The 12,981-nt window shown below is 37.7% G+C and overlaps 1 pseudogene; it reads left to right on the top strand.

Annotated features, from left to right (window-relative positions):
• Window positions 1–11,173: 11,173 nt before the first annotated feature.
• On the top strand, window positions 11,174–12,108 carry LOC136330044 (polyadenylate-binding protein-interacting protein 1 pseudogene; annotated as a pseudogene).
• Window positions 12,109–12,981: the final 873 nt, after the last annotated feature.

Genomic DNA, 12,981 nt, shown 5'->3' with positions numbered 1-12,981 from the left:
ACACAGGAGAAGCGCCCATCTGCTTCTCCACCCCTCCCCCTCTCCTTCCTCTCTGTCTCTCTCCTCCCCTCCCACAGCGAGGCTCCACTGGAGCAAAGATGGCCCAGGTGCTGGGGATGGCTCCTCAGCCTCTGCCCCAGGCACTAGAGTGGCTCTGGTCGCAACAGAGCAACGCCCCAGAGGGGCAGAGCATCGCCCCCTGGTGGGCAGAGCGTCGCCCCCTGGTGGGCGTGCCGGGTGGATTCTGGTGGGGCACATGCAGAAGTCTGTCTGACTGTCTCTCCCTGTTTCCGGCTTCAGAAAAATACAGAAAAAAAAAAAAAAAGACAAAAGATGACAAGTATTGATGAGGATGTGAATAAGAGGGGACCTGGTGCACTGTTGGTGGAAATATAAATTGATGTATTTACTTAGAAAAGCAGTATGAGGTTTCTCAAAAACTTAAAAAATAGAACTGTGATACGTTTCAACAATTCCACTTCTGAGTACATATCCAAAGGAAATGAAAACATGATATTGAAAAGGTATCTACTCCCATGTTCCATGAAGCATTACTCATGATGCTAAGAAATAGAAACAAACCAAATGCCCATCAACACTTGCATGGATAAAGAAAATGTGGTATATACACAATGAAATATTAGCCGTGAAAAACAAGGAAATCCTGCCATTTGCAACAACATGGATGGACCTTGAGGACATTAATTAAAATGAGACAAATACTCTATGGTATCACTTATATGGGATGTAAAAAAATTCAAAATCATAGAAACAGAGGGTAGAGGAGTGGTTGCCAGGATGGGGGAGTAGGGGAAATAGGAAGAGGTTGGTAAAGGATACGAAATTTTAGCTATTAGAGGCATAGGTCTGAGAAGCTAATGTAAAACATGGTAACTATAGTTGATAAGACAGTATTGTGGAACTGAAATTTGCTAAAATGTTAGAATTAAATGGTGTCACTGAAGGAAAAGGAAAAGACAAACATGGAAGTTGATGGATGTGTTAAGTATCTGGGGGAAATCTTTCCACAATGCATATGTATATCAAATTACCATGATGTACACTTTAAATATCTTATAGTTTTATATGTCATTTATACCTCAATAAAGCTGAAAAACTGCAAATATATATACCTTTTGATTTAGCAGTAAAAATATCATTTATATTATTATTATGTTATGATATCATTATATCCTTCTACCTTAGGATAAAGAGAACAAAATTATATTTCTGTATGTTCATATGTATGCAAAGTTAAAGCATATATTTTAAAAATCTGCAAGGAGACTTAACCTCTGGTGTAAGGATTAGTATTGAAGAGAAGATCAAAGAGGACTATTACTCATCTGTATTATTTGAAGTTTATAATAAGTGTATTAATGCTTACTTGATATTAGAGAAAATTTTAAGGAAATTACAAATAATAGCAATGAAAACTCTTGAAGGGTTTCTGATGTAACCAGGCTATCGCTGTCACCTTTAAGGCTTCTGATAGCTCTTATCTTTAGTTTCTGACTTGCAATTTCAAGGCTAGTCAAGGTGGGGAGAAACTTCTCAGGCAGTGTATGCCACCTGAATTCAGAGCCTGCCTTAAGACTGTGTACATAGCTTTCCAAGAACAATCACAGGCTCCAAACTTTGAGCTACTGAGAATCCTCCATAAGCTTTGCATTAGCTTGACAATTCCCAGGAGGATATAAGAACTATCAATTATACCGAGAACTACACTCTTCTTATACCAATTAAGCTTGATATACTATCTTAATCACTTGTCCACCCCTGCCCCCACCTAGCCTTCTGTGACTTTCCAAGTTTATTCCCCAGTTTACTGAAAGCTACTTCTGGATCCATCTCATCTTCCCCAGAAGTCCTCCTTCCTGGCAGAGTCCCAATTAAGCCACAGTTGAGTTGCTCTGAAGTGAGAAGTCCTGGGAGGCTTGTTAAATACAGTCCTTAAGGATATGGAAGGAGCATCATTAAGAACTTCAGCTTATTAGTCAGCTGCGCCAATATCAGCAGCTAAGCAGAAAAATCAAAGTGACTCGCTGTCCCTCAGAGGCATCCAAAGAAACTTGTTTTAACTTTTATCTAATTTTATCCCAAGTGGGTACACTAGCTACTAAGCACATACCCGAAGCACCTTCACTTTCACCACGACCATCATCCTGTTATTTTCATCATACATTACATCATCATAACCCCATCACTCCATTAGGATTCTCATCACTTTCATTCATCACCCCCTATTCAGAAAGAATAAAAAATATCACTTTCCCTATTGCATTCTCATTCTCAATATTACCACCTGACTCCTTATCTCACCATCATTATCATCATCAGTATTGTCCTCATCCTCATTATCACTGCAAAATCATTCATGCCTTTCACCATTAAGTATAATTTCAGCTATAGAGGTCTTTTTGTTTTTGTTTTGTTTTTGTTTTGTGACAGAGACAGAGAAAGAAACAGATAGGGACAGACAGGAAGGAAGAGAGATGAGAAGCATCAATTCTTCCTTGTGGCTCCTTAGTTGTTCATTGATTGCTTTCCCACATATGCCTTGACTGGGGAACTCCAGCAGAGCAAGTGACCCCTTGCTTAGCCAGTGACCTTGGGCTTCAAGCCAGTGACCATGGAGTCATGTCTATGATCCCAAGCTCAAGCCAGTGACCCCACGCTCAAGCTGGTGAGCCCATGCTCAAGTCAGCAACCTCCAGGTTTCCAACCTGGGTCCTCTGCATCCCAGTCCAACACTCTGTCCACTGTACCACCACCTGGTCAGGCATTTTATAGATTTTTTTAACCCTTTGAGTAGTGCGTTTTTTGTTATCCCTTTGAGTGAGAACGTACATGAATGTTCGAGTCTCTTGTATTCCTACATAGGCTGAGTTTTTATAAGAAACGGATGTTGGATTTTTGTCAATGCTTTTTCTGCATCTATTGAGATGATCATATGGTTTTTAGTTTGTTAATAGGAATTATAGTGATTGATTTTTCTAATGTCAAATCAACCTTGTATCCCTATAGCAAATTCCCCTTGGTCGAGATGTGTTATATGGTGATACCTCAGTCGATAATTCGTCTGAAAACAATCAGCAAAATCCAAAACCAATGAAAACTGAGGCAATTATTTCCATATGAGTCAATGTAAATCCAATTACTGTACACAGTAATCACTTACATGTAATTGTAGTATTAGCACTTGCAATCAATAAAAAAAAGCACAAAAATACAGGAAAGCAATGGAATTGTTTGGCTAGACATGTGGGGTGATGCTCACACAATGAGAAACAATGCCACATTGAGCAGGAGAACATGTGGGTTGCCCTTTGTTTTTGCAAAATTAGCAGCAAGGTCATGTGAGCATACCGATGAAATTCAAGACAAATTTTTCATGGAAAAAAATCAATGAAAACCAAAATCCATAACAGACATCAACGAAAACCGAGGTATTACTGTACTTTTATATTATTGGAATTGGTTTGCTGAATTTAGTTTAGAGTTTTTGTTTTGTTTTGTGTCTAGGAAAGGATTGCATTTATTGATTGTATATATCTATTAATCTGGTATATAGTGGATACTTTAACATACTACATATCATTTAATATTCACAATATCACCAAAAATTAGCTTATTATTCTCATTTTACAGTTCTTATTCTCATTTTACATTGAAGACATTCAGGCTCAGGATAATGGAGTCATTTTTATCAATTCACGGAGTAAATAAGTGACTGGATATTTTGTTGAGAATTTTAGCATCCTGCGCTCATCAGAATGTTCAGTTTTCACATCTATGTTCATATGGAACATTGATCTATATTTTTATTTTCTTATAATGTCTTTGTCTAGTTTTGATATCAGGATAATTATTGTCTCATAGATCAAGTGAAGAATTCTCTTCTGTTCATTATTCTTTAAGAATTTGTATAAAATTTATATTTTTTCCTACTTAAATGTTTGGTAGAATTCGACAGTGAAGCTGTCTGGGCTGAAGTTTTCTTTGTGAGACTGCTTCTAATTAAAAATTCAATTTATTTAATAAATAAAGGGCTTGAATACATTTCTTCTTGAGTGAGCACTGATTTCCTATGTACCATTAATTTTTACTGTTTTCTGTTTCTTTGATTTCCACTCTATTATTTCATTTCTTATAAACAACAACAACAAAAAAAGCTTGTGTTTAATCTGCTTTTCTTTACCTAGTTTCTAAAGGTGGAAGCTGAGGTCACTGATTTCAGACCTTTCTTCTTTTCTAATATATTAGAAAAGTTCAAAATACTTTTTAATTTGCCATGTGATTTCTTCTTTGGCCTATAGTTATTTAGAAGCAGGTTATTCAGTTTCCAAATATTTACAGATTTCCTAGAAATCTTAGTTACTGATTTCTAATTTAATTTAATTATGGTCAGAGAATATAATTGGACACTTCAATTTATTGTTTTTTATAATGTAGAATATAGACTATATTGGTCAAATTGTTCTCTATGCACTTGAAAGAAATGTTTATTTGGCTGTGGTTGGATGTTCTGTAAATATCAATTAAATCAAGTTGTTTGATAATGTCGTTGAAGTCTATCATCACCCTGTAGATTTTCTATTTGTTAGTTAGTTATTGAGAAAGGAATATTGATATTCGAGACTATAAATGTGGATTGGTCTATTTCTCCTTGAGATTTATCAGTTGTTGCTTAACCTCTTTTGAAAAACCTATTTGCCAGGATGGCTTTCCTGGGCCCCTCCCAAAGTGATCTTACCACTAGCCCACCCACTGTTACCCCAAGGCTAACAACCTTAGGAGGAGTTGTGGTGCAGCAGACTCTGTGTGTGTGCAGTTAGTAGCACACCTGGACCAGCCTGCCAGACTCCTTATACATCCCCAGACCTTCTTTCCCATGTCTCCTAAGCAACCAGACTGGGCAGGCCTTGGAAGATGATGGAGACACAGAAATGAGCAGGGTGGGAAAGAAGTTTCTTTCCCTTCTCCAATAGATGTAACCTTAGGCCCAGATCCAGAACCTATTGAAGGATGTGGGACAGAAAAACCAGTGTTAGGTTGGCCAGAGACACAGGTTGTGAAAGAATTCACAAAAAGTAGAATTCTAAAGCAGAAGAATTTTTACTTTCTAAGAGAGGAAAGGGCCAGGCACCAAGATAATAATGCCGGCCCTGAGTGAGGTGGAAGGTTGGCTTTTATTGGGTTTTCAAGGGCAATGTTGTAACTGTCATGAGACAGCTAGGCTGAGGAGGGTTGTTTGTTTCTTCAGTTGGCCAGCGGCAGTAGGTCATTCAATTACCTTGAGCGATGGCAATTGTCTTACAAGAAAGAGGTGATCTGACTGGTGTGTTTTTCTGCACGTGCATGCTGTGATTAGTATTCCTTTGTGTTTGTAAAACAAGCTTAAAACTATGTCAGAGAACTAGGTTAAGGGGTGAGAGATGGGTCTTTACTTTCTGTCTTTCCAACCAGGCCTAAATATTTTCTGAGGAAATGTAAGCTTCAGCAGGCCTGAGGGATTGGACTACCACACCATCTTGAGATTTGGAAGGATAAAGTAAGTGAAACCAACCCAGCTCCTCCCAGTGCTATGATCTACCTCCTTTCTTAGGGACAGAGAGGACTTAGGACTCAGGGTATCTCAGGTTTCCCCATGTCACAACCAGATTGCTGATGACCACCAGAATCTTTCAGAAGCTTTGGGGTAGGGGGCAGTGTAGATGACTGTTGGAAAGATTAAAGGTTGAGTGCTATGCCACTCCCACCACCCACCCCGCCTTGTTTCCCAGAGTTCTCTTCTCCTGAGGTCAAAGCAGTCAAGGAACCTTAACATCAAGGCCTTAAGATATTAGTAGCACATACAAACACTTCACAGCACTTATCAAGAATGTGTACAACACTCCTAAAAGTTGATAACACAGGCAACCTAGGAATAGGCACTTCATACAAAAGTATATGCAAATCAGTAATGGGCATATGAAAAGATGAGTAAGGCCCAAAGTGGGGGCCTTACCTTAAGAAATGGTCCCAGGGCTTATTGCTGGTTGTGTCTGTACCCACAGCACTACTAGGCCAGGTTTTCCATTCACAACCCTTTACAAAGGGAGTTCTTCTAGATAGACCACTGGGCCTGGGAAACAAGGTGGAAAAGATGGTGGACTGGTAAACTCAGCTGTAATTATGTTTCAGGACAAAAAGCACACTCGGAGTTGGCGTGTTTGCTTTGCTTTTTGCCAGTGACTTTTCCCTTTGAGCTTTATATTTCCTATTTATTTAAGACGCAGTGGGATTGGAGCAGAGGTGGTACCTGTTTTTCAACCGTGGATTCCATTTAATTCAGCCAATAGAGTATTCTCTCTCTCTCTCTCTCTGGCTTCTCTTGAAAAATCAGGTGATTAGGCAACAGTGAGCCCATATTTCCACATTAGAACAATTGTCTAGAAACGAGTAGGAGGCAGCATCCAATAGCCTTAGCCATAATCCTTGCTCAAGGAGTCACCTGATCCCCGCCTCAGGACAGAAGTAGAAATGTGACAGTGTTATGTCCCATAGATTGCTATTCCTGGGCATTCTTCCAAGCTTCCTGTGGTTAGTTTGGGACAATGTGATGGAGTTTTATGAATTTTTTGTGCATCCTTCCACTTGTGTGATTCAGAGGGCAGACTTGCAAGAGGGAAGCAGCCCAGATCCCCAGGTCATCACTGTAGGGAAGCTGCCACAGAAAGAAGGCTCCCTGGCTCCTTCAAAGCAAGAAACAAAGCTTTGTTGTGTTAAGTCACTGATATTCAGGGATTATCTCTTCCTACCTGTCCTATCCTGACTAATGAAATGAGTAATAATAATAATAGCAAATATTTACTGCATACTTATATATATATTGTGTGCTTGGCATTGGGCAAAATACTCTACATATAATATCTTAGTCCTCATAATAATGCGATCAGGTAGATACTATTATGTTACCCCTTTTAGAGATACTTCACTCGTCTATTTTATATTGCCTCTTTAAGCCTGTCTCACCAACAGCCATGTGGTGAACCATCTCTGAATTGGACCCACTAGCAGCAAATTAAGACATTTTCATTTTAAAAGTACATATCATAGGAACCTTAAAGTGATTTCATTCCAATCACACTCTTGTTACTATTGTCTAGCATTTTATTTCACCTCGATTTTTCTATCCCTAAATTAGTTGTTATTTTTTCTTTCAATCACATGGTGCTTGTTCAGCTTTACCTACATTTAACAGTTTCTTTGTTCATTCGTTGCCATGCCAATTGCCAAATTATTGCCCCTCCGCTCCAAACCTATTGTTAATTGCCTTCTTTTGGGATACCAGAGCTGGATCCTGAAACACATCTCCTTCCCCACTGACTTAACTATATATTACAAGGTTAAGCTTTCTCAGAAAGCAGCAGAGGGTCACTGCTGGAGAAGGGGCTTATCTTTCTGTTTCCAAAGGGTTCCCATTCTTCTAACTCCCACAGCCAGGGGACTAATTTGTTTATTGCATAAATCTAGTTTCAATAAATTTGGCCTGATTATTTTCATAAACAAAACAAGAATAACAGTTAATTATATAGGCTGTCTTAAGTTTGCTTTGCTGGACTCTTAAACAGAATCTCCAGACCGCAATTTAGCCCCTCAAGGCTAAGAAGCCAAGCCACAGAGTTTTGTTTCAGGCTTTGCCAGCAATACCTAAAGGTTTGGGTGAATTCCTCAGGTCCTTGAGGTTCCCAAAATATGTTGGGGTTCTTCCTTTACCATCTCTCAGGAAAGTAAGCTTAGTTCCTTACCTAGAAAGATTGCTGTGACCCATCTAAGCAAAGTACCAGGCTGTTTTTCCAAGGGGCTTTTATTGGCTTCTGAAACCAATATTAATTCCTTAAAGCTTTATGGTAACATCCAAGTCTATGCATGTCTCTCTCAAAACTAATATTCCAGTCAAAGCTTTGTTTAATAAAACCAGTTTCCAATTCTGGCCTGTTTTAAAAAGAACCTATTCTTATTGAATTTCTGCAAACAAACCTAGAGCCATGAAAATAATAATACTCACTCAGTCAGAGTTCCAAATTCTGAAGGGATCAAGTAGGGAGAAAAATATAAATGTTTCAATATTGCTTACAAAGGTATAGTTTACCAAACTGCTCTAAGAAAAAAATACAAGGTTCCTTATATCTGGAACACACAAAATTAAGAATCAGCAATATTTTGAACAAAGAAAAATCATAAAAATAATAATTATCCTGTTTATTCAGTCCCAGTCAATTCTTATTTGTTCTGATCTTCTGCCAACATCTTTATCAAGCCAGTTAATTCCTGAGAGTTCTATATTTTTTCATCCAGTCTAAAGGTATGGTCTGAAAATTTATTCTCAGAAAATTCTATTTTAGAATAAGTCAGAATCCTTTCCATGGGTCTTTAAGATAAAACATATTTGCAAAAGCATCAGAGTAAAACAAGGGCTGTGTATAAATAATAAAACTTAAAATGGCATGGTTGTAGATCTGATTATGATGTAATTGACAAAGAACTGTGCTTTTCTGTAACATATAACATTCCAAGATAACAATTAGAATTATAATAAAAATAAATCAGAACTTTGTAGGCTCTTGGAGATTTTTATATAATCTCTAGAACATCCATTTTAATAATAAGAATACATGTATACAAATAAAACATTGTTATTATTTTTTTATTTAACAAAGCTTTTGATCTAGTTTAAGCATATCGAATAGACCTAATAAGTCAAATAAAACAAGTCCTTGAGGCACTTTAGGGGACCATTGGAATAACCCAATGCCATTTCTGGCTTAAGTATAAGTCTCTTTCTAAAATTCAAACTCTGGAAAGGTTGTCAAACATACTTGACCAAAAATATCATATATCATTATAAAACAATATTATTCATTAATCTAAAGTGACAATAAAAACTATCAAATATAGTTTAGCAAAACTTTAGTTCTTAAGATTGAGAAGATTGTTTTCTTGAGTAATCAAGTGCCTAATTAATACAATATGACACATAACTATTTAAATAAAAAATGGATGCCTGACCTGTGGTGGCGCAGTAGATAAAGCATCAACCTGGAATACTGAAATCACCAGTTCAAAACCCTGGGCTTGCCTGGTCAAGGCACATATGGGAGTTGATGCTTCCTGCTCCTCCCCCCTTTTCTCTCTCTCTCTCTCTCTCTCTCTCTCTCTCTCTCTCTCTCCTCTCTAAAATGAATAAAAAATAATCTAAAAAAATTTTTTTTAAGAATGAAATCTTTACTTTCTAGGTAAAAAAAAATTTATAATAGCTTATCTGGAGTACCACAATAAACACAGGAAAAACTTTGTACCCATAACAGAGTAAAAGAGAACAAGACCAATTCTATATTAGCATACTTTTGATATATAAATTCACTTATTTAATTAAACTTATTACAATCTTACTCAGCTTAAACTTCCCACTCTATTTCTCTTCATAAACCTTCTACAACTTTGCTAATCCCTTTTAGTTAGCCTTTTCCTAACTCATTCAAAATGACCAACTTTAGAACAACCCACTTTCTTTTAAGTCCTCAAAAAGTATCTCCATACCTTATACCTTTTATTACTAAAAGCAGTTTCTTTTCAATTTACTTAGAATTCTTAACCCTTAGAAACCCCAATTTCTAGTGACAATTAAAAAGTAAGTAATTAGCATTCTTTAAGCTGGTAAATTTATGATTACATTTCATAACTTCTAGAAACAGGCTATTTCATTGGCAATATATTTACAATTGTTCAATAAAGTACAAGACATATTCATTAGCCGATCTAAATTCATCTTTTACTTTCTCTGTAACAGGAAGCCAAAAGTCAGTAAACTTAAGACTTACCTAGAAATGTTTCAATATTTCGTGTTATTTAAAAAATCTAGATATTCAATAATTTTTATCATTAAACTTATTTTAGTAAAACTCTAAAGTTTCAAGTAACCATCAGACGTTAGAAAACTATTTTTAGGCATATATATGATATATATATATATGAAACATAATTATTACTGAAAAGTTTTTAAAACTCTTCATTTTAATTACAACTATTTATTAGTTCTTAGGAACTCTATAGAATTTCAAAGTCAATTATTACTTAAGCCATTTTCCTGACAAATTTTGTAACAAAGATAACATGAACTTATTTTTTAAAGCCAGATAAAACAAAATACCGTATTCAATATTAATAGCTCTAAAAGACTTGTCTATTTAATCAAATTAAACCTAAACCAGTTTGAATATCAAATTTTTCCCAGATCAGATGATCCTGAAAAACATGTGAGATAGTTTCTATTTCTTAATTTATATAATTATTGAATTCCTTTATGCCACCAAAATATTACAACCTAGTTATACCATCCAGAGGCAGAAAACACACCATGTATAAACACAAGCACAGATATCACAAACAGATCGTATACATAAACATAATGACTAATAATTGTAGAGGAGACAAGATTTTTCATTTGCCCTTAACAATTTTAAGGAGGTTGGAAAGGGGAAAGAAGCTAAGGCATAAAATTTATCTTGACAGATACTGTTAAACTATCTTTTCAATTTTTTTTTTTTAGTTACTTCAGCCTCTGACTGTAGTGGGTTGTATTTACGTTTCAAATTACCCATTTTGTTGAGATTTTCAAAATTCTTCTCAGACTTTGAAAAATCAGCTTTCAATTTTGTCAAATTTCTGGTCAGTTATTAAATTCCTTTAAATCTGTTCAAACATGCCAGTTCTCATAATCTTTTTTTTTTTTTTTTTTACAGAGGCAGAGATAGACAGGGACAGACAGGAACGGAGAGAGATGAGAAGCATCAATCATCAGTTTCTCGTTGCGCATTGCGACTTCTTAGTTGTTCATTGATTGCTTTCTCACATGTGCCTTGACCGTGGGCCTTCAGCAGACCGAGTAACCCCCTGCTGGAGCCAGGGGCCTTGGGTCCAAGCTGGTGAGCTCTTTGCTCAAGCCAGATGAGCCCGCACTCAAGCTGGCGACCTCAGGGTCTCGAACCTGGGTCCTTCTGCATCCCAGTCCGACGCTCTATCCACTGCGCCACCACCTGGTCAGGCAGTTCTCATAATCTTATCTCAATAACCTTTTAAACATTTCTACCTCCCCTACCAGGCTGACGCAGGACTCTGAATTTACCCTTCAGGTGTTGCTCATTACACAGAATTCTATGAGGATACTTGTGAGGATTATCCCACTCTATCAGAATATGTTTGGAATTTTTTGAATCATTTTACAGAGCAGCCTCGCAGTTTTGAAACTGAAATTGTAGTTTTGCAGAGATCTTGAATGGCTGGGTTACAACAGGCGATGCTTTGCAAACACTTGTAGAACTAATCTATCAACAGACCACATCTATTCCAGACTTCTCCGACATGGGAATAATGATCTGTGCCATCATCTGATAGCTATTAGCTCACAGAGTGGTAACTTCTGCCAACTGCTCCTTCAAAGATGGCAGACTGAATATGAAGTTAGTGATCAAGCTGTGAAGCCACCCAAAAGCAATTCCCTGCGTTTGTGTTCATTCTGGGAGAGAGGAAAGAAACAAATGGACAGGTTACAAAAGAAGATATTCTTCCGGATGGTCTTCAGGAGTTACTGGATGCCCTTTTCTGGTCCTATCGATGATAACTTAATTCGTGCGGAAAAATTACTGAAGCTGACAGGGTCAGTTTGGGAAGATGCCTGAAAAGAAAAAGGAAAGACTGTCGTGGAAGAAATTATTCAAAGAACTGAAAACATTGTCATGGATGCCCATTGCCACCTAAAAGAGAAATGCTCTTGAAGCTTGTAGAATTCTGGTCAAGTAACCGGGGCAGTGTCCATGTCACCTCAGCAACACCTGAAAGTGATTCTATTTTATGAATGAACCAACATTTTATACATCTTATGGTGTTCCTTTCACTGAAGCGGATCCAGATTACCAAGAAAAATATCAAGATTCACTTGAAAGAGAAGACCTTTTTCCAGATTATGAATAAAATGAAACAGATATTTCAGGGGCTAGTGATCCATACTTGGATGATAGTGATGATGAGTTGGACCCAGAGATAGAAGAAGCCCTATCTCCATGATTAGGCTTCCACCTAGAAACTGGAACCATTTCCCTGGTTCAATAAAACCTCCCTAATTTGCCCAGTGGGAGGGGGTTTCCATGTCATAATGGGCTTTATGTCACAAGGTGAGGTAAGGGCTAGATTGTGAAATAACTAGGGGACTAGCTCAGAGTTTATGTGTAGTTACTCATTTTGACAAGATGAGGAACATTTTGGAAAAATGAGAAGAAAAAAGCTACCTCGAATTTCCTTATTTCAACTTCAGCCTGAAACTCATTATGTTCCTAAAACAATTCACCTTCTAAGCAACCTTTCTAACCTGGGTCCTAACTCTTCTGGCCCAAATCCCGTGTGGAAGTCACCTCTGTGTGTCTTCTACCCTACTGCTCTCCCTCCTCTGAATGGCAGGGACTCTTTCCACTACCCCACCCATGTTATTTACTTACCCAGTTGCTCCCGTGTTCCTTCCAGACCACCCACTTTCCACCCTGCTCACGGGGTCCCCCTGACAGTTATTCCTCTATTTCTGCCCCTACTCGTCCCTCCTAGCCCATCATTCTAGTACACTGATCTCTGCTCTTCGGCAGCACTCCAGCCTGCCCCCTCATCCAGACCTGCTAGTTCACAATTACCACCCTGAAGAGATCATTTCCTCACTAGTGGGACAGTGCTGGTGCAGTTCAGAACTGCGGATGACCGGTAGCCTGACCTGGCAGACATAAGGCATTCAAGATGATGGCCTACCAACATCCAGCTTAGTGGGTAAGCTCAATTACTTACAGGACCCCCCTGTTTTCAGCCAGGACCCAATCCTTAATCTCATTTGTATTTTTTCTTCACCCTCATCCTGTCAATCTTTTTCAGATGCCAAAGACACCCTTAACAAGTTCC

The sequence above is a fragment of the Saccopteryx bilineata genome, chromosome 3, assembly GCF_036850765.1.
Source record: "Saccopteryx bilineata isolate mSacBil1 chromosome 3, mSacBil1_pri_phased_curated, whole genome shotgun sequence".
Classification (NCBI taxonomy): domain Eukaryota; kingdom Metazoa; phylum Chordata; class Mammalia; order Chiroptera; family Emballonuridae; genus Saccopteryx; species Saccopteryx bilineata.
This window is presented reverse-complemented; position numbering and strand designations above follow the sequence as displayed.